Source organism: Molothrus ater, chromosome 12 (assembly GCF_012460135.2).
Source record: "Molothrus ater isolate BHLD 08-10-18 breed brown headed cowbird chromosome 12, BPBGC_Mater_1.1, whole genome shotgun sequence".
Lineage (NCBI taxonomy): Eukaryota > Metazoa > Chordata > Aves > Passeriformes > Icteridae > Molothrus > Molothrus ater.
Window position 1 is genome coordinate 1,020,650 of NC_050489.2, and position 23,266 is coordinate 1,043,915.

A 23,266-nucleotide genomic window follows, 5' to 3' on the forward strand; every position below is an offset into this window, starting at 1 on the left:
ATGAACCTCAGGAGCCAGGGATCACCAGGAACAGCCACAGGAGCCAGGGATCACCAGGAACAATCACAGGAGCCAGGGATCACCAGGAACAATCACAGGAGCCAGGGATCACCAGCAGTGCCCACAGGAGCCAGGGACACCTGGAATGAATCTCAGGAGCCAGGGATCACCAGCAGTGCCCACAGGAGCCAGGGATCACCAGGAACAGCCACAGGAGCCAGGGATCACCTGGAACAGCCACAGGAGCCAGGGATCACCAGCAGTGCCCACAGGAGCCAGGGATCACCAGCAGTGCCCACAGGAGCCATCAGTGATCTGGGGTGGCCACAGGAGCCAGGAGTCACCAAGGATGTGTTGTCAGGGTACCTTTTTTCAGGATATCTTCTCAGAGGCACCAGTTCAGACTGTGATTTTGTTCTTACAGCAAGATTAAATTATTTTAAGGATCAGGACATCTGAGACTCTGCCATGGGAAACCTGGAGCAGAGGAAAAGCTGGTGTGAGTGTGGGGCCTCTGTGCCAGCTCAGGTGCTGCCAGGGCACCCTTGGAGAGGGTCTTGCATGGTCAGGATGGGAATTTTCCTTTACCCTGCTTCTATTACAAACAAAGGCAAAGAAACTGCTGCATTTGGGGGAGGTCGAATTTTATTTAGGCCAAGCTATCAGCCATTATTAACACCAATTTCAGATCCCTTGGTGAATCCCTTGGCCTGCCCTGCACCTGCAGGCTGTCCATGCAGTGACTGAGGTCCCAGTCGGAGGCACATTCCAGGTGACCCCTGCTCCTCCCTGCAGCCCCAGGATCAGCCCACACCAGCCTGGGGGTGCCTGTGAGGTTGCACAGGGCACACAGCACTGCTGGCAGCCAGGAAGAACTCCCTCTTTGGCCAAACCCTGCATTTGTGGAGAGGAGACAGCCCTGTCCTGCTGAAACCTCTTCCATGGGTCCCCCTGATGAGGAGACCTCTAAAATGTTTGTGTTAGGAATGAGAGATGGATGGGATTTGGGGTTTTTTGGTTTTTAGGTTACTGTTTATTTTTCTCTTATCAGCAGTTCTGCACACCATCTACATGTCAGACTTAGAGTACAAAGAGAAGGCACCAAAAGTCACAAGACACGCAGAGTTACAGCCTTTTAGAGCTGTTTTGTTTAATTAACTCTTAGAACATGCTTTATAACTTTATAACTTTATAACTTTATAACTTTATAACTTTACCAATAATTATTTGTCTGTCCACACAACATCTGTATTGTGGTTTTTTCTAACCAATCACCCTGTGCCACCAACACTGCCAAAAATGGAGTAGATAAAGAACAAGAAGGAGATCAGACAATGCCTAAAATCTTCCATTTGGTCTCCTATCCACTTCCATGCTAAAAACCCAAAACTCTTAAGTTGTTCACCCTGTGATAAACTCTACTACTATCTATTTTACACACTTGCAGATTTTAACTCATCCCAAAGTCTTGGCAGCTTTCCCCATGGACAAAGGTTAAAAGCAGCATTCTCCTGGGGATCTCAGAACAGGCAAAGAAATATTCCCTGTGCCCTGGGTTCCAACACAGTCCTGCAGTGTTGCAGCAGAACAGAGAAAGCCCAGCTCCAGCCCGTCCTCAAAGGCAGTCCCCACAACTCTCACACCTGGAACAAGAAAACTTGGCCATCAGGGAATCACACACCAGGGGTGACCTTCCCAAGGCAATGACAGCACTGTGGCATGTGCAACAAATAGATTAAAAGAGGTGGAAAACCTGCTGAGCCTAAGGAAATACTGCCTGTGCTGGGAATGGCTGGCAGCTCTGGGTAGGCTAGGGAGCCAGGTAAGCCATGGGGATTTAATCTGGGATTCACTTTTGACTTGTAGGAGAAGCAAATTCCCAAGGAATTCCATCCATGGGCTGTTTCAGAACCGGTGTGTGTGTGTGGGTTCCATTTCCAAGGCTCTCTGGGCTGTTGTGTCGTTTCAGCTTCCCCTTGGGGCCGTGATCTCAGGAGAGCTCTCCAGGAGGTTTGGGGTTGTGCAGTGCTCCTGGAGTTCCCCTTGAGCAGTTTGGGAAGGGGTGAAGCTGTGGGCAAAGGCAGAGCTCACTGTGCTCACTGAGGGGCTGTGAGAGGGCCCTGCTTTCCTCTGGGGCACAGAGGGACACTGCTGTCCCCAAACCTCACAGACATCCCCCACAGCCCTGGCCAGGCTGCCTCCCCATGACAGGGACTTGCTGCACACCCAGAAAGTGCAACAGGCCAAGTCCTGCCCAGCTTTATCCTTCCTGGACCACTGGAGCTCCATGACATCCCCAGGCCTTATTTCAGAGCCTCTCCTGGGTGTCTGTGCCCCCACAGGCCCAGCAGCAGTGGCAGCAGGCAGGAGCTGCCAGACACACACACACACACACATCCAAACCAAACCCAGGCTGGAATCCTGCCCACAGGGCTGTCATCCCTGGCTTCTTTATCTCAGATTTAGCAGGTGTGCAGTGCTCTGTTTGGGTATTTTAACAGGTGGAAAATGTCAGCTTGTCATGAGAGATTGGATGTAAAGCACTCCGTGCTCTGTTGCAGTGGTTTCTATATCTCATTCTCATCACCAGGAGATGGAATAGCTTGTTCCAGTCCCTGACCCAGAATTTAGTTTGTCAGCTCCTGGCAAACACATTTCAGTCTTGCACCCCACAAATATGTAAAAATATCAAGTGCATTGTGTTGTTAATAACATGGTTGGAAGTCATTCACGGCAATTAAACTTACATTACAATGAAAGCTCTTTGACCACAATGATGGTCCTGCTATGCCATTTCATTACTGCACACTGAAAGGTGCAATTAAATGTATGCAAGAACATGCACTGAGCTTTACTCACTTGTTTTAAGTGCTTTTAAACATTCTCTTTTGGAAACATAAACTGGCATAAAAATACGTGATATAAAGATTTCGCACCAAAAATTTCTTTATTCTCTTTGTTTATATTTCTCAACCAATATGCCCAGTTACTTTGCAATACTAGATATTTTATCTAGCAGATATTTTGAGCTTTGGCAGGAAATTTTTTACTGTGATTTCCCAATTGAGAGAATCAATGAAATGTTAGTAGTCTCAGAATAGTATCTCTGAATTCAGCCCCTCAGCCAGCAATGCTGCTTTGCAAGTATTATTTACCATTCTGTTGGGTTTGTCTTCATAATCCACTTTCTTCCCTTAATGTATCATTGCCCACGCTAGCAAAAAGCAGGAAATTGCAAAAACCTTAGCCAGCAAGATTTGGAGACCAAAACTTCTTTCAAGTGACAAAATAAAGAAAACTATTCATTTCACCAAACCTAATCCCAAGCCTTTCTTTCCAATAGTTCTGGATGTAGAAACTTCTGTCTAATTCACACTTGAGAAGGAGGCAAAGGTTACTTTATGAGGACCTAAACCCATTTTTTTTTTGTGTGTGCTGGAATTCTAATGCACTTTAACCCCACGATCTAGAAAGATGAATTCAAACTAAAATAAGCAGAGACAAGGAAACCTGGAATGATGGAGGAGCTATTGCAGAAAATCAAACCTTTGGCATGTTTGGTCTCAGTGGATCAAATGCTGGGTGTTATTTATAGAGGGCAGTCATATCCAACTGGAAAAATGAACCTAACCCTGCAAAAACTCTGCTTGGAAGGGGAAACTGAGGCAGAGATGGGAGGGGCTAAGATGCTGTGGTTATCAGTTATTGCCACCAAACAGATTTATTGTCCCACAAGGCTTCTCGTGGCTCAGTGCTGGTCCCTTGCCATGACAGGGGAGGGCTCAGGGGTCCCTGGGGTGAGGAGGGCACTGAGCCAGGGTGCAGCTTCCAGGGACCCCCCTGCAGCACAGCAGCCACCTGGTGTCCCACCACCCCCAGCTAAATGGTCCCTTTTTCCCTAAACTGCATTAATTACACAGCCTTGCCTTGCAGGGAGCCTGAGTTAGTCATTAAAGCCCACTGGTAGGAATCATAAGGTTGGATTATCTCTTAACTCTTTCAAAGCTTCATTGTGGTTTTTTTTCCTAATCTTCTGCACTACTGGAATGGTTCTTTTGCTGCCTCTCACAAGGGATCTGGCAGATAACTGATGGATTATTGAAATCACTTTCTGAAAACTCTCCAGGCACCTCTCTGCATCTGGAGATGTCTAAATGCATTTAAAAGCTGCCCTGAAATTCCTCCAAGCACGGCTAGAGAAGTGCTACCGAGGTGCAAAGCATTATCTCAGTGATTAAGTATACATGTTTCCTTGGATACAAGTCAAGCTAAATCATGCTTTTTGCTATATGCTAATAGGCTTCTGCAAATTAATTAATGAAGGAATTGGGCATGCTAAGAGAATTACTTGAATGATGCCTGCCTGAAGTTTTTTTACTTCATTTGCTTGAAAATTGGAAAGTAGGCAAGAAATGTCAGGTTGTGTGTCTGAGTCTTTCTATTGCATCCCACAGAGAAAAAAAAAAAAAAGGCAAAAAAAGCCTTTTTTTCATGTGCAGAAACAAGCAGAGTCACCAGAGAGCTTTTCAGTATTCCATGTTATTCCTGTTGCTAAGGAAACTTTCCTTCATCTGTGCTCAGTAAAGTATCCTAAAAAATTCCTGCACAGAAGGATGGCATTACAGATCAGTGTCAGAAAACTCATCTGACAATTAAGCACAGAACCAGCCACTGGGAAGTTTTAACAGGACAGTTCCTGGCTTCTCTGGTAAAGCCCAGGGTGATTTGCAGCAGGGAGGAGCCTGGGGGAAGCACAGCCAGTCTGTAGGATTAACCTTGTCCCTACAGAATTCCCCTCAAGAAGCAAAATAGGAAAAAACAAGAATCACACCAAACATTTGGTTGGGTTTTGTTGGCACTGTGATCCTGTTCACTCTTCACTGCGCTCTCTAAAAGACAAAGTAAAGATCCCCCTCACACAGAGACCTGGAGATGTTCTCTATCATCTCTATTTGAGAGAGCTTCAATAAAGAGAAAAAGAGCTGCAAATAAAGAAATGTTGGAGATCTCTGCAGGCTGCAGCAGTTCTCACTCTGTTGCATGTGTTCATGTCCAGTCCATCACCAGGAGCCTTTAACACCACTGCTCACAAAACAGGGAGCCACTGCTGAGGGAGGGAGCAGAGGTGTCTCCTGCAGCAATAACAGGCAGAGTGTGCCATCCAACTTCTGTTCTGGATTTTCTTCTTCTTTCCCAGCAAAGATTCATTATCCAAGCCTGGAAATCCAGGCCAGCAGCTGTCCTTGTTATGCCCTTTGATAAAAATCAAATAATACAAAAACACTGCATGTCCTGGGGCAGTTTGGATTCCTGGTTCTGTCACATTCCATGACACAGTAAGGAAAGGGGCTTTGGTGTTCCTCTCCTCCTGATGCCAAAGGTCTGCTGACCTCCAAAGTGTCTGGCTGACCTCCTTTCTCCAGCAAAATTTCACCAGGGATAACAGCAGAGTGCAAGAAATGGGGCTCACACCCTTCCCAGAGGAGGAGCTCCACAGTCTCTGCTTGGGGACATTAAACCTCTTGCTTTACCCTGTCCACTCTGTCTCACAGTCACTAATGACCTTATGCTCTGTGCTTTTGTCTGATTGCTTTTGGAGGCCATTTATTTGCACTTTTGCCTGGTGCTAAAATATGGATATTATTGATCCCAGTAGTGCTGCTCTCACAGAAGCTGTAACACAGGAGTCAGTAGACCAAGCTTGCCTTTGATGCACACTTCTGTATGGGGAAAATGAGGAAAAGGGCAGACTGAGAGACCCCTTCTGTCCCTGAAGGGAGCAGTGGCACTGGCAGCATTCACCTGGAAAATGCTGGCTCCTGGAAAGATGAACCTTGTGTGCTTTACCCTCCTGGCCCTACTCCTGCTCTGCCCTGTGAGGATTTCTGGGCACACTCCACCATCTTTGGCAGAAAATCTATTCCCAGAACAAGTTTTTGTTTTCCTTTGAAGCCATTTATTTCAGCATGCAATTCCCACCTGTTGGGGAACAGAGATGGATGCAAGTTCCAGCAGAGATGGGGTTCCCTTCTCCCCTCACTCACCCCTGTCCCCAGCAGCTTTCCCCCAGGAGAGGGACAAATCCAGTGGATGCAGAACCCTCTTCCACCTTCAGATCCAGCCTGATACAAGTTAGGAAAAATGTTTGCTTTCCTGTGCCATGCTTCCAGTGCATATTTCCTAATGGGGTTTTTCTCCTTTAGATAAGGGATTTCAATAATATTAGTTTCCTATTCAAACGTATTTGTTTTTCAGAATCTCAGGATTTTTTGTGATGTAGAACTACTGAGAACAGCTCCTCTTTCCTTATATATGTGGCTGCCAGCCACGTGATTATATAGAGCTACTGATATATATATATATATATATAATATGGATATTTCATTAACATCATTTATTCTTGTCTTACAGATAAATCACCAAGTCCAGTCCACTCCCAGGCCAATTCCCTCTTCTGATTATTCCAATATTTTCTGGTTTTCCTCAACAGCATGCACAGCCCTCAGTAGGAACTCTGTGTATATGATTTCAAGCCATAAAATCTTCTTTCTTATTCCTTCTTCGTTTCCTGGATGAAAATGCACAAAACAATCTGAACATCTGCAGGAGCTGTGTGTGACCTTCCATCCTGACGTTCCTCCTCTGGAACCTGCCCTAACAAGCCTTGTGCTGTGATGGATGAAACTGAAAGCAATTCCCTCTTCCCAACGAATTGAGACCCTCAAAGGGATCCCATCTCTTTTCAGATGGCCCAGGTTTTGCTCACAAGACCTTGGCTTTCATCTTGGCTAGCAGTTATTCTGAAGGAAGGAAAACACCAAAGTATTGTGGTCTGTCTGGAATATGAAAGACACTTTCTGCTGCTTCTTTGATGTCTCATGAAAGAAAACTGAAAGAATACAAATGCAATATCATTAAAACATGTTACTAATCCTAGAGGAATGGAGAGGCTTGAGCATTAGAAATTTTTGCTCAATGCTACTTCAAACTATGATTTGTAATCTATTAAGGAAACTGTCATGAGTAATGGCTTGCAATGTGACAATGAATTTTAAATTTTCTCAAGTGAAATATGGATGACAATTTTTTTACACCATTTGGAAATAACTTGAAGTAGCAGTTGCTGGTTAGAGAACAAAAAGCCAAATGGCATGGTTTAGATACACAGAAAATGGAAGATAATGATGCATGAAATAAATGGAAAAGAATTGAGGAAAATACTGGAAAGAGGAAGGGCAGAACAGTTTGACCCACCAGTGAGCCTGGCTCTATTTCTATGGAAATGAGCTCATTACTGCTAATTTTTTTTTTTTTTTAAGCTCCTACTTGATTCGTGAAGTGCTGTTTGAATTCCGATAAGGGCTTCATGAATCACTGAAAAAAAACATTTGAACAAAATATCCAGAGTCAAATGATAACCAATCCCATAGATTAATCAGCTGTCTGAGCACTTTATATAGCAGAGCAGCACCAGGAGAGCCAGCTTTTCCCCTGGCACCATCAGTCTATAATGCTCTATTCTGCAAAGAAAAGGGATCGTCCTTCTGAAGTCCAATTCTGGATGGTTACTCCATCCAAGAGCCTGTACTAAAAAGCAAAGATGTCTTTGATTTTTTTCCCCCCCGCTATTTCCATGTTTGTTCTGTTTTAACAATCAGCATCCTGAGCATTGGGCCTGGAATTGCCTCTCCTCCCTCAGAACCAGGAGGCTCTGTGGCGTTCATGGTGCTGCCACGTGTCACCCGTCAGGGTTGGCTGGTGTCGGAACCCAGGACATTCCTCTGGCTGCCCTGGAGGACTCGAGACCCTGGCAGGGGGCTCAGGGACCTTGGCACGGAGTCAAAGACACCTGTGCCTTTGATTCTAGCCCATGGAAACAATTCCCAACTTTGTGTGAAGATTTACAAGCCGTAAGAGTTTGAGTAGAGTGTTAGTGAATTTGTCACGGAGTGAAAGTGTAGAATTTTGGGGTTTTAGAATGGGGGTTCAGGAGGCAAGGTGGAGGGATTTGGGCATGTCCTGTCCTTCTTCTCCTTCTTGTCCTCCATCTTCTGCTGGGATGGTGACATTTCTGGATTGGTTTAGAGACAGACTGTCTAACATAGGGGATAGGTATTGGAAAATTATTGTCAATAAAGTCCAGTAGTTTTTAGTATAAAAAGCCAACACCACCCCAAGGGCAGGGACTGTGCCACAGCCCAACCTGCTGGACAGATCTCAGTGGGTCAGAGAAAGAATGGAACAGATAAGAGAAAATAAACAACCCTGGAAAGCAGAACCAACGAATCTCAACTTCTTCTTTGGTCACAGGGCTGGAAAAAAGAGACTTTCTGATACCTGGGGGTCACCTCGACAGGCTGGGACACCCCAGTGTGCTGGGAACTGCTCCAGGGCCAGGGCATGGCTTCCTCCTAAACCTCCAGGATGCTGAAAAAAAAAATCCAACTAAGCAGTGGATTTAAATAGCATGTAAGCTTTATTTATTTTATAAAGCCATCAATTTTTAAGGCTGTCTTTGGGCAGGAGCAGAGTCTGCCTGTGACAGCTGGATTTTTAACTGAACAGCACTGATCGACTTTGTGTGTTATACATGCAGCATCTACACCCCTTATTAATTCTCCAAACACTTCAAAAAGGATGCCCTTGGCAAGTTCTGTGACTCACTGCTAATTTGCCTTGTACTAATTTTCAAGGTGTGCAGAGGTCACTGCTTCCTCCAGCTTGCAGCTTGTAACAATGCACACGTGAGGAATTACTCCAAGCAAAGCTCAGCCTTCTGCCTTGGTGCTTTGTGCCTCTTGCCAAAACCTTCCCATTTTGGGAGTGACTCAGTAGATTGTACTTCAGCCACGACAAAGAGAGCAGCAATAAGCAGTCCTCACTGGAGATGTACAGGGCAGGGTGTCCCACAGGTCCCTTCACCACTCCCAGGACTCTGCTCTGCTCAGCTCCAAGGGCTTAAATTCACATTGGAAGTGCAACTACTAAGGCCAGGCTGGACAGGGCTTGGAGCAACCTGGTCTGGTGGAAGGTGTAACTGGATGGGCCTGAAGGCCCCTTCCAACCCAAACTGTAATGGATTCTAAGAATTATTTGGATTGTTTTTAAAAAAAAAATATCTAGAGAAGGATGGACATACAGCCCCACCAATGTGCAGTTATGACAGACCTTAGATAATTTTCCTTTTAAGACCAACAGGAGGTTGAGAGATAAATTTCATTATAATTTACATGAGGAACTACAGTACTACAAATAAGAAATAATTTGGCATATATGATTCTACAGAATTCGTACAGACTTATACTGATTTCAATTTTCTAGAATGCAGAATTAATTTGGGAAGAAGGTTATAAAGTACTTTGCTATTCAGTTGATAGCATTATTAATAATGCAAAGACAGTATTTCTGTTCTGGATGTTCCCATACATTCAGACAGGACTTTGTGAGACACCAAAGCTGCTTTGTGAAAACACTTCCAAGGCTTTCTTTTTGCATCTCACATTTCTACACTTCTCAGAGCACCAGGAGCAGAAAGGAATCAGCATTTGAAGAAAAACAAAGACAGAGGATTGATGTGGAAAAGGGAAATCTCCAAAGCTGTTTCTCTGCTGTGAACTCCCCTGGCACAGCTGTGGGGCTGGCTGCAGCTCTGCAGTGCCAGGGCTGGGGCTCTGCATGGGAGGTGCAAACTGAAGGTCCACAGCACCCTGGCACTCCTGAAACCTTCCCCTCCCAGGCTTTTTACCTGCACTCTGAGTTCTGGCACTCTGAAATCTCATTTCCCATGGCCTTCAAGGCAGGACTGTGGTGTAGGACAGAAGAACAATAATTTATTATGATTCTTTAAAGGAAAAAAATAACAGAGATTATTTTCTCTTTTTTATTTTCTCTGTTATTATTTATACTTATAGTTGGGAGTAATGATATTTCTTCCTATTCAGTTCTGATTTCAAGATGATGCAAGTCCCATTTAAACTAAATAAAAATATAATAATATCATTACAAATTAAAAAGGATGGGTACTCCCTCGTGGTAGGTACAGTACAGACCTAGGCCAACAGGTAGTTCTTGTTGCAAAATGTAAAGAATAGGTGAAGCAGAGGGAAGCAGGAAAAATACCAGAATATCTTGTTAGTGCTGCCTATCAGACATAGAGGAACCCCCCTTACCCTTATTTTGTCTTTATTTTAATTATTTATCTGGGGGTCTTGTAAGAGAGACAAAGAATTGAAAGAGTGAAAACTAAAATCACTGGGAAGAGGGGATATGATCCTGGAAAGGAAATGAAGAGTCTGAGGCAGAAATACTCAGAGGAAAGCTGCTGGAAGCAGCAGTCAGTCAGCACAAGGGAAAAACCCCAAAGCTTTATTGCTGTTACATCTCAAATTAAACTAATCCCCTTTCCCAGCTCAGATACACAAGCCCATCTCAAGTTACCTTCACCATGAAAGTCCCCATAGCTTTTAAAAAGGTGTGCAAAACACTATATGTTTTAATTGTATTGGATTTAGGTTAAAAAAAAATACCGGATTGTATCACTTCATATTGTAAAGATCACATAAATTGTGCAAAGTGGAGTTAAGAGTTTGATTTACAGATTGCACAAACCCTATTTGAATGACAAAGTTTCCCTGTCAAAATAATTTATAGTGCCTTTCCTCACTGAAGTTCATCAACTACAAGTTCTTTTATCTGATTGTAAGGGTAAGAATCCTGTAATGCAGAAAATTCCCATTGCATGGCTTCATATAATATGAGATCAAATCATTGTTGTGGAAGGAACGAGAGCCCAGCCCCACTGAAGGAACTGCCCCAGACAAAATCTGCTTTGTGGAGTCCTGCCCAGCACAATTCAGCAAGTGGAAGAACAGGATCCAAGTGCTCTTTGCATGGCTACAGTCAGTTCTTCTCCACAGATTTAAGTAGCTGGACCTTACTCTCCTATTTGACTGGATTTTTCTACTAACAATTCATATTAGTTTGGCTTTTCCAGCAAGAAGCCATTTGACTGGGTAGGCATCAGACTTCCACCACTTTGGTTTCAGTATTTTAATAACATTAAATCATTAAATAACATGTTTAAAAAATTGGTTTACTTTCTCCTAGTTAAAAAGAGTTAAATCTACAGAAATGTGAAATGATTCTTTGTGCCTTTTTTTCTCTCAAGGGGATCTGAGATGTGGCCAAACAAACCCTACAGGATTCAGGCTGTGACATGGGCTGAGATTCCCATTCTGCTTCTGTGACAGGGGAAGGCCATTGCCACAACACAAGTGCCCAAACCCACCCCTGACCCAGCACAGGAGCCTAAACCCACCCCTGACCCAGCACAGGAGCCCAAACCCACCATTCCCTGCTGGCCACAGGGATTCTCTGGAGCTGTGCTTCGTGAGCAAACATCTGTTTAACCATGGAGCAGAGCTGTGCTTTTGGAGGACCATCAGAAACCCTAAAAGCCTCAATGCAAACAGAGTAAATGGCTTCCTGATGTCCCCTTGGCTGGCACTGCCTGGTGACACCATGCAGAGACAGAGATCTGAGCCTGGGCAAGGCTCCTGGTGTCACACTGGGCTTTGGCAGCTCTGACATCACAGCTCTCAGTGAAGAAGCTTTGGTTGCTTCAAAGAATCATTTCCAAACCCGTGCATGCTACAAAAATCAAAGTCTAGAGGTTCCCATTGTTCCCACTGTTAGGCAGGATAGCTCCACCTGTGTGCCACAAAGGGCAGGGGCAAAGCTTGGTCCATCCACAATACTCAAGTCATGCTCTGCAATAAGTTACAAATGCTTTATTGAAAGGAAATTCACAGAGATGCCTCGGTGCTGTTTCCCTGCTGTGTGCACACTGTGTATTATTCTTCCGGACTCCTTTCTTCCCCCCAGGATAGACACATTCATGTTCACATTTTAAAAAACCATATAGCAATCCATGGCCAGTCAATACAAAAGCAGCAGAAAGATAAAACCATTGATCTGAGTGCTCAGGCCTGATAAAGTCAGTGCCCTCAGTGACTGCAAAGCCTAAGCAAGCCAGAACTCAGGTGGTTTTCCTTTAATTGTATTGTGCCTTCTCTGCCCTCCTCAGGAACCCAAAACCCACTGCCCTGCCAGTCCCTGTGCCCTGTCCCTTCATGGCTTGGAAAGCTGCACTGTGACACTGAAAAATTCACATTCTCTGAAAAATCCCTTCACCAGGATTTCTTCTCCTGGGAAGCTGAGAAGCCTCAGAGAGAAATGAAAGCACTAAGTATCTGATTGCTTTTCCTGTGTTTCCTGCTTTGGAATGTGGTCTGGAGATTGTTTACCAGCTGGTCATTGTTTGATTGGTTTCATGTGAATTGTTTTAACTTAATGGCCAATCACAGCCAGCTGTGTCGAGGCTCTGGCGAGTCAGGGGTTTTCCAATATCATTCTTTGTAACCTCCTGTCTGTATCCTTTCTCTATTCTTTCATATAGCTTTAGTAGAGCATTTTTATTATAATATAAGTACAAAAAATATTTATTTTTTATTATAATGATATTATTATATTATATTTAAAATATTATATTTTTATTATAATATAAGTACAAAAAATAATAAATTAGCATTCTAAGAAACATGGAGTCAGATTCTCAATTCCTCCTTTGTCCTGGGGACCCCAGCAAATACCACACCACTGCAGTAAATTCAAACTGCCTAAAGAAGCCTGCTGAATTAAGAGTATGTAATCAAAACCCTTCTCCTGATTATCAGGAACATTTTAAGCACATTTCACTTTTCATCCTTTATCAGGACATTAATTACCAGCAGGTGAGGGAGGCAGAGTGACTGTGACATGCTGTTACTTCTGCTTGGTTTCAAGGCTGCTTGGGAGACTTTCTCTCAGCTCATGGTTGAAATTGTCTTATCTCATACATTCCCAGGATTACTGTTTCATGTAAATGTCATTTTTGCTGTCCAAAACATTAAAAAAACCCACACCAGTGTGAACTAACTCCTGTCTCCTTCTGAGAGACATGAGGGAAGCTGAATGCTTTTGATCAAAGACAAGATCCCAACTTCAAAGTAACACCTCATCTGTAAATATGTTACACCATGCTCTTAGTACAGGAAGGGGGATCCTTTATTTTAAATAACCTGAGGCCAATACCGTGGGGTTTGCCTGCCTTTGCAGAGTTCAATCCTGCTCCTCTGAATACCAATAGAAAATTAGACAAAAAGATTTTAAAGATCTCCCGTCTCCTCTTATTTATCAAAGTCCAATGGACCTATGTCCAATATTTCACTGGAAGAACACGCAGCTTATGGTGAACTGAGAGAAGAATATGGGAAAAAACCTGCAAAATTCAGTAGCATCACAGATTTTTTTAAACCTAAGACCTAAATCTTTCTTCTAATGACAGAAGCAAACAACGTGTTACATGCCTGCAGATGCTCTACCACGAATTTGACTGGAATCTTTCAACATTTTTTGGCCACAAGAGCACTCCTTGAACACGAAAAGAAAGGTTTGGGTGGGCACATAGGGTCAGTTTTACCCTTGGGTAGCAATCAACAGTGTCAATGTGCAGGTGTCACTCCTGTCCCTATGCACTCTACAGGAAACAGCCCAAGACACTGAAATCAATGACATTTTCTGCACAAACCCCCATCATTCATTTACCTAGATATGGTTTTGAAATCATATAATTATCATTACATCTTATAAAAGAAATAAAATTCAGCCATCTGAAAAAATCAAATTTTAGTCTTCAGGAATCTAAATTTTGAGGTTATTCAAAATGTCCTGTTGTTCTACTAAAACATTCTGTGTCTCTCAAAAGCAGGAAAAAAACTCCATTTACCTGATGTGAATATGCAATGTCAGAGAAATGAGCAAAGTATTATGTATAATTAGGGATTAAAACCTCTTGAAGGTTCAAGACTGTTAATAGGTTAAAAGAACCCTTTGTTTCTGTTATATTTACTCTCAAGGTGTGCTGCTTCTCCTTCTCTCTGAATGTGGTTGCTGCAGTAAATGCAGAGCAGAAAGAGCTCAGAGCTCCTTCCCTGGGCCTGGGAAGGATCAGCTCCTCCTGGGTTTCCACACAAACATTTTCACTGCTGAGCAAAGTAAAATCTTGTGTCAGAAATGTAGCTCTGCTCCCTTCCATCCCACCCAGAAAGGGTTTGCTCCCCATGGAGGGAATGGTGCCTTTCTGGGACTACCTAAAACCAGAGGCCAGACAGAATGAAGGGAATAAAAAGCAGTTCTATTTATTGAAGGGCCTTCAGGTACATTTTGGGCAGGCAGAGCCCTCCCCAGGGGCTACACCCAAAATGGACAATGGGTCAGGGGTTTGGTCCATCTGCACATTGGGGGTTCATCTCCCAATTACAGCTGCAGGTAATGAAGTCATTAACCCCAAGTTTGCTCCCCCCACTCTCTTTTGTTTCCATCTCTGGGGCCTGAGGCAGTGAGGTGTCCTCGATTCCAGGCCTGGAGAGGAATTGTTGTGTCTGCCCCAAATGGGGGAGCAGCAGCTCCCACTGTGTGTGGAGTTCAGAGTTCTACACTAAAGAACTGCAGGATGACAAATTGATGGAAAATACAAGAGCTGAAATGCTGAGGAGTCAGGAAGAGCACAGCCCAGAGGGACTGAGATGCCTGCCCAGCACCCTGGGACTGCCATTCCCACTGCTCCATGTCCTTCCCACCTGCAGGGCCCCTCAGCAGGCCCTGGGCAGAGCCAGCTCTGCCTGTCCCTGTGCCACACTCCCAGAACTGCTCTGGCTGCTTGGGATGGTGCAGGAGGGATGGCAGCCTCACACCCTGCCTGTCCCTGTGCCACACTCCCAGAAGGGCTCTGGCTGCTTGGGATGGTGCAGGAGGAATGGCAGCCTCACACCCTGCCTGTCCCTGTGCCACACTCCCAGAACTGCTCTGGCTGCTCAGGCTGGTGCAGGAGGTGCAGGAGGAATGGGCAGCCCCAGCCCTTCCCAGGCCCTTGGCATCCCCAGGGAAGGTTTGTTAGTGTTGGTGTGGGTCTGAGTCCTGGCCCAAAAGCAGAGCTGTCCCTGGGGGCAGACCTAAGGCAAGGTGCCCCCAGTGCAGGTGGTTGCCACCCTTGTGTGCCAGCTCTGCCCAGCTGGAGTGGAACTTTCCCTGGTGTGCGAGGGCAGCGTGTGGCAGGTTCCTCACCTGCTGGAGCCTCCAGCCATGGAACAGGCAGAACACCCCACAGCCCTGCAGCAGAGGAGCTCACAGAGGTGTTCCCAGGTGCACACAATTCCATCAGACCCTTGTGTGCTGGTGCTGCACGGAGCTGACAGCCCCTGCTTGTGCCATTAGCACCGAGCACGGATCCTCTCCCATGCTTGGCTGCCTCCTGCCAGCTCCAGCCCCGTCTGCTCTGGAACTCCCACCACTCCCAGCAGGGGAAAATTAAACACTGCAGCAGGCAGAGAGGGAATCTGCAGTTTGTACAAGCTCAGACCGAGCCTGAAAAGCTAAGGGCATACCTGGAAACACTTTTAAAATATATAAAATTCATGAATACTTTTCAGCTGGCAGCTGAGACATAAATATGTGTAATGAGCATGTAACAGACAACTTCCCACTGCAGCATGGATATAGATCTGCTGCTGTTCCCTCCCTTGGAAGCAGACTGATTTAATGTGCTTTGCTTGGTAAGTCACCCTCCAGCAAAATAAATTTGATTTCTGCTGCAATCAAAAGAATTTAAACAAAATCACCTCTCAGTTCTCCTTAGGTTCATTTATCCAGACATCCATTTCAGTCTTCATTTTCAATACAGAGAAATTAAACAGGGTTTGTTTGAGGCAATCTTTATGATTCTCTGAGGAGAGGTGTGAAGTCTGGTCTTGGATGGGCACATCCTTCACATGGGTCATATTTCCTGAGCTTGGGCTTAAATGCAGCTCTCTCTGAATAAACCACTGTCCCAGTTATGGTTATTTGCATCTCTCTGTCTCCTAAAAACAAAGAAAAAGGGAAAGGGAAAAGGGAAAGGGAAAAGGGAAAGGGAAAGGGAAAGGAAAAGGGAAAGGGAGGAGACTCTTCCCCACAGCTCTTCCACCATGCCTACTCAGGAATTTCCAAGTACATCCTTCTCCAGGTGAACAAGGAAGAGAGTGGCAATGAAGCAAAACCAGCTTTTGGAAGATAGAGTTTTCATTCTAAGCCTGCAGTTGAAGATTGAAATAATTCCTCCTGCCAATTTGTAGCCCCAGCTTTGGTGCTCATCCAGCAGCAGCATGGAATTGCAGAGGTGATGGACATCCTGAATTCCCCTTTCCCTGCAGGATGGCTCACTGCTCTATGCTCCACATAAGCATGAAAACCTTTGCAGAGAACAGCCTTTTGTTTCAAAAAGAAACTTTAAACCATTTTTCTCTTCACAGTATTGAAACCATCAACAGTAACCTCCTGCTACTTAGTTTTGTCACATGATTGATCAAACAATGGAATTTGGATCCTTGCCATGAAAGAGAAGTTGGAAATCACATTTCTTAAGTCAGGACCTGCACAGTTACTAGTGCAGTGTGATAGTGCCATGTAACCATGACTTTCCACCAGTCATTAGTGAACAAAGCTGTCTAAGAGCTCTGGCCACCACTCAATGCTCACACAGAACAAGTCATGAGTGTCTTTTTCTCCTGAAGTGCTGCTGTCGTAATGGTAAAATGCTGAAGACAAGGACCTCTCAAAGGATCTCTCATGTGAAAAACAAGCTTCTTTTTCACCTACATTACTTAACAAATTACTTACCCCGTTCAATTCCCACTGAAATTTTAAAACACCATTTCTAATAAATTTTAGACAAATACATTGAAATTTTTATTTCCCATGTGGAATGTACCACTTGCAAAACTGCCTGTCACAAATTTAAAAAAAAATCTCACAAGGTGCTCAGAAAATACCAATTTAGCAAATGTTTCACACCACTACCTTCATCTCAGCAAATGTCCAACTTCAGCATGTACTGTCACATATTTTATCCAGAATGAGGGAGACTCACCTGCCCATAGAGATCAGGCTTTGGAGGCAGCTGGAGGAGGTCAGAGCACAGCTCTGAATCAAGGAATTTGAATCTGAAATCTTGCCCTGGTTTGGCATCTGACAACAATTTTTTAAAAAATGGGGTTATCAGAACCCTCAGGGAAGTGGGGCAAAGACTCCATGACTTTTGGGAAGCTTTATCCCACAGCAAAAAAAAAAAATAAAAATCCTCTGAAATCTGGGGAACTGTGTAAGATCTGCAGGAATTGGGGGCTGAGGAGTCTGGGAATTCTGTTTCAGTTCCAAAAAGTAAAGCTGAATAGGTAGAGGTTTGTTTGTATGATTGGTTGGTTTGCTTTAATACCTATTATTCTAATTGTTGCTCTATGAGAAAATTCTTAATAATTCCTGTTAAGGTTGTGTAATAATGAAAGCCTTTCCTAAATTAAATTTCCCCAGAATATGTCTATCAAAGTTTGGCATCTCTCCTTTAAAGTCAGACATAATCTTGGAAAAATGAGGTCACTGATTTGTTTCCTAATTGAACGTTTGAGAATCAAGCCTCCATTGCCCAGGAATTCAATACCAGTCAAGTTCTTTTCCTCACCCCTCAAATATCTTATACTTCATCTTGCTGCAACAATGAAATCAGATTGTACCTGGCATTTACCACCAGTATTCTGCATCTGTTTTCATAAAATATTTTACCACCAATTTGGGTTAAAATTTAGCTTAATTGTGCCAAATTATCAACAGGCCATCTTTTGCTTAAAATCTTTTTCTTCTCTCCCCTGTCATTTTTACAGGCAGCTCAGCAGATAATTTTATGCTACTGCAGTCACACAAGGCAGATTCTAATATTGATCTGAATTTTTCCCTTGAATATGATTTGCATTCCCAGCCTGATCTGCTTTTTTTTTTTTTTTCTTCCCATAGAACATGATTTACATTCTTAGGTCTTGCTGCTTCATTTTAAAGCCATCTTGAAAAAGTCTCTTTCTAATCATCCGTCTAAATTCATGTGGGAATAACTCTTCCTACTGATGCTTAGGAGAAGAAAATTTCAGATAAATTGATGCTATTCTTGCAGACTATAATGACTGGAAACTGTATTTGTTGATGGAAATTAGAGAATTTTTATAGCTTACTAATAATCCAGCCCTGGGACAGCTAATTACCAGGGCTTGCCATGTCTGAATACTGAGGAGGTGCATTCAATCTTCCAGCTCCTGTGAACAGGGAAAAACCACCAGGAGCAGCCAAAGACCATCCTTGTGCCACAGCAATCTCCAGCACAAAACCTGTCCCACATGCAGAAAATAGAGAGATTTTCTTTGGATTAAACATGGGTAGGGTGGGGAAAATGAATTTCCTCTTTCAGTTTGTCATCCCCACTGGAGGGGCAGATTGATCGCAGACGGTTCATTCCATGGCCTCACCCCTTTGGGCTCTTCCACCCTCCCAAGGTGCTCCCATGGCTGGGCTGCTCTTCCACCAACCAGGGAACTGCAGATTCAGGTGCCACAGCCATTAAATCCCCTGCCAGAACCACAGGGTTGTCTCATGCACTGTGCCCAAACTTAAAGCAGCTCTAGGCAAGAGTCAGTGATACTTTCTGACGTCTTACTCCTTGGTTCTAAGTTCATTCACTTTATTATCCCTGCTTCTAAAAGCAGCTGTGTTTTAAATTTTGCTTTTGCTACAATGAAAGATGCCTGCTCAAAATTCTTTGTTAGGTCTTAATGACAAAAAGGAATTTACCTTGCAACTACACTGTTATTCTCTTATCATTATTACATTCCTCCTTTTCCACATGTATTTTACTCACTAGAAGTAGTAAATATTGCACTTACAGTTTTGAACACTGCTGACATGTCACAGTTGTCCAAAAACACTGGAAAAGGAAAACATGAAACCACATTTCCCTTGAATTTTTTTGTAGCAGAATATTGTATCACACTGGAAAGACACAATGGGGAGGTTTTCTACATTACTATTTACTTGATTTTAAGTTTGTTATTACAATGTATGGGAAAAGGAAACTCAGATTTTAAGGAACTCCAGGCAGGACAGACTCAGCCACACACACACACAGTGACTGTCTCAGCAAACATCAAACATTGGAGTGGATCTTGATTACTTAAAAGCTCCCCTAAGTTGCCAGCATGAGAGTTGTAAATATATACTAAAACATCTTTAGCATCATGCCCAAGAGTTTTAGTGTGACCGTGCTCACAGGGTCCCAGGATGAGGGAAGAGATGAGGATCTGACTCCATGTTTCACAAGGCTGATTTATTATTTTATGATATATATTATATTAAAACGATACTAAAAGAATAGAAGAAAGGATTTCATCAGAAGGCTGGCTAAGAATAGAATAGGAAGGAATGATAACAAAGGCTCTGTCTCAGACTCTGTCTGAGCCAGCTGGGCTGTGATTGGCCATTAATTACAAACATCCAACATGGGCCAATCCCAGATGCACCTGTTGCATTCCACAGCAGCAGATAACCATTGGTTACATTTTGTTCCTGAGGCCTCTCAGCTTCTCAGGAGGAAAAATCCTAAGGAAAGGGTTTTCCATAGAAGATGTCTGCGACAGTTTTGGGACTTGAAGCAAAGAGAGTTCTTGTGACAAAAATTCATATTGCTTAAAGTATTACTGACCAACAAAAATTTAAGTGACAGGTAAATCATGGAAAATCTGTCATATTTCCTGCTTCTATTAACTGAGTACTACTTTTTGCAAGCCAAATGAAGTTCCATTCCTCTTTAAATAAACAAACAAGAGATATTAGTGCATTCTATGTTTCCCAAACAATTTGAGTAGTGCAGACATTTCTGCTGAGCTTATTCCCCACTTACAGCTGCCTTTATAGACCAGCAGCAAAGACAAGTGGGCTGAAGAGGAGCTGGGACCCCAAACTTTACAAAAGAAGGGAAAGGTGGCCCAGGACAGTGATTGTGGGACTGGCAGGACATCTTTCCCACCAGCAGAAGCTTTCTCTCAGTGTGCTCCCTTTAGCTGTGACCTCTGTGAGGATGCTCAGCCATCAGTGCTTTGAGTGGTGGAACTTGGTAGAGAAACCTGCAGTTTCCAGAGTGTTCACCTGAAAAAAACCCTTTGATTACAGGACATGCCCTTAACCAGACAACAAAACTGCAGCACATGCTTTTAAGGTGGGATTCTTCATATAAAACATAACTCTGGGCATTTACAGGGCAATGGGTTTGCCATGGAACAAACAGTGAACAATGCAAGGGCCTCAGAGTTTAGTCCAGCACCAGAATTAAAGAGCTGATCTCACACAGCACTGCACTCTGCAGATTGCTCACTGGAAGGGAATCACATTTGCCTGTGCCATAATTACCAGGGTTGGTGCCTTGCTGGGCCTGTGCTTGCCCAAAGAGAGCTGGAGCCCAGAGGTGAAGCCCTGTGCCCTTCACTCCATGCAGGGTAAGAGCTGCAGGAAGGGGGCTGGGGTCAGGACTCCCCTCTGAGATGCCCATCCCTGTGTTGGTTAGAGAGTGATGGGGGATTTGGCTCCTAAACTGTTCAATTTAGCAGGGATGAGCCTCTACCTGCGCATTCTTGGGGCTTGGCCTTTAAATCTGTGACACTTTTTACATCACCACTTTGTTAATGATTTTGTCAATATGCTCTGAGTGTTTACTGAGACCACAGAAACCAAAGTGCAATATCAGAGTTACACTTTTTCTTTCAAAAGTACAAAAATTAACATTTGGCTACAGCTACACTACAGAGTATTTCTGACTGTTTCTTACTGTTTCAGTAAATTCTGATTACTGCTGTTCTGATTATTGATCTAGTTTTTCATTGCTGTTGTTATGACCTCTATTCTCACATATGGAAGATTTTTTTTTTTGCTCTTTCCTTTTCATCCAGAGCCATTTTTTGGTGTTTTTAACGCTGTGGCTGCCTATGTCTATGCTTTTGTTTCCTGGTTCTGTGCCACCTCTTGGTGGATGGAGGTCATATAGATTTTTTTATTTGATTTTGCATTTTGAGATGCCTGCTTACCTCACTATTTTAAGGTTTCAAGTAAATCCTCTCCTCCTCTAGCTCTCATTACACAATTAATGGGCTGATTTTCTACAAAGGTCAGTCCCTTGAGCAGAGTAGGACAAGCACAGGAATAGAAATGAAGCCAGTTAACTGCCCCCACATCTCAGCCAAAAGACACTGCACATTTCTGAAAAGACTTTACCCTGCTAATCAGATTAGCATGGAGACATAATCCTCTGAAATGCCAATTGCCCCAGTACTTCCCAGATAACCAGCAATAGCACAAGGGGAAACGACCTCAAGTTTCACCAAGAGAGGTTTGGATTGGATATTGGGGAAAATTTCTTCACTAAAAGGATGGCCAGACATTGGAACAGGCTCTCTTGTTCAGGAGGGAATTTATGTGTCATTTATGTGTCATCACATTATTTTTATTTATTTTTATAGGTATATCTAAAGATAGATATATAATACCAAAACTACAGCAGCTACATACCTGAATATGGCAACATAGGGTTGCTGTTTGCAATGGGTCAGCAGTTTTTAGGAAATCCAGGGATTCTGGAAGAGTTTTGATCCATGCAGTTGGTAGTCTCACATGTCAGCCCATCTGCATGAGTGGCACACCAATGTTTTGCCAAGAATTAAAATATCAAAAGTCTTTTGGCACTTCTGAAATCATCTACAGATTTGACACTTGAGATTACAGTTGCTTGAGGGGAAAAAAATGAAAAAACAACACTTTTCTAGAGCAGCATCAGAATAATTTCAGAAACAGCTCTTAATTTGCTATGATGCATGAAGGGAAGAGAGGGGCTAAGGCCCCAGCAGCTAAATATTCAGTTTAGAGTTTGAAAAGGCTCCCGGTGCTGCTTGTTCCCCTGTCTGTGCATTATACAACAGCTCTGGAGAGCAGCCCCAGGGCAGGCTGGAGCCATCAGCTGAAGGAGGGAATTCTCATCTCCAGGCAAAGCCAGAACTGCTGCTAATACCAGAATTCTCACAATGCACCACCAGAGAAAGAGGCTGGCTGCAGCAGGGAGGTGTGAGAGACAAGGCACGGGGTTCTCTCTAAAATATGCAGTGACAATTCTGTTCTTGCAGAAAGAGAGAAGTGTTAGGAATTACTAGATTAGAAGACTTTTAATAACCTTCAAAGGGGGAGTAAAAAAAAGGACATGAAGAGGATGCCTTCAGTATGAAAAACAAATTAGATTGATACATGAATTAGTTAGGACACTGGAAGACAATCTATTTTAATTCGGGAAAAAAAGCTATGAACACTTGGTACATTCCCTAAAAGTGATTTTCATCTGCTTCAATGGTAGCAAAGTTGCTTCTAGCAGGTGTAGTTAGATCTTTGTCAGCTTCAAATAGTTCCCTTGCACCTTTGTTCTGTTCCACTGTCACCTTGGCCATGCAGAGCTCGTTTATGCACACACCCCCAGAGCAGGGCTGGGTCTGCTCTGCTCTTCCCCTCATCTGAGGGAGGGAGGCTTAACCCCAGGGAAACAGCAGCAGCAGCAGCACTGACCCTAAATGGCTCCTGCAGCCAGAGACAGACAGGAGAGACAGCCCTGGCTCTGCTCTGGGGACACAGCAAGCCCAGGGGACAGAGGAGCTGGGGGATGCAGAGCAGGGCTGTCCCCAGGAGCACCTGGCACTGCCAGCCCAGGGCACAGAGGAGCTGTGGGATGTAGAGCAGCCCTGTCCCCAGGAGCACCTGGCACTGCCAGCCCAGGGGATGTAGAGCAGGCCTGTCCCCAGGAGCACCTGGCACTGCCAGCCCAGGGGATGCAGAGCAGCCCTGTCCCCAGGAGCACCTTAAACAGCCAGCAGGGGACAGAGGAGCTGGGGGATGCAGAGCAGGGCTGTCCCCAGGAGCACCTGGAACAGCCTACAGGGCACAGAGGAGCTGGGGGATGTAGAGCAGCCCTCTCCCCAGGAGCACCTGGCACTGCCAGGCCAGGGGATGCAGAGCAGGGCTGTCCCCAGGAGCACCTGGCACTGCCAGCCCAGGGGATGCAGAGCAGCCCTGTCCCCAGGAGCAGCTGGCACTGCCAGTCCAGGGGATGCAGAGCAGGGCTGTCCCCAGGAGCACCTGGCACTGCCAGCCCAGGGGACAGACCCACAGCAGAGCAGCCCAGGGGATGCAGTGGGATGGGAAAACCATCCCCAGACAAACCCCACAGCAACACACAGCAACAGGGAATTGCATATTTAGACTTACTCAAGTTTTCTGAGGCACAAATTAG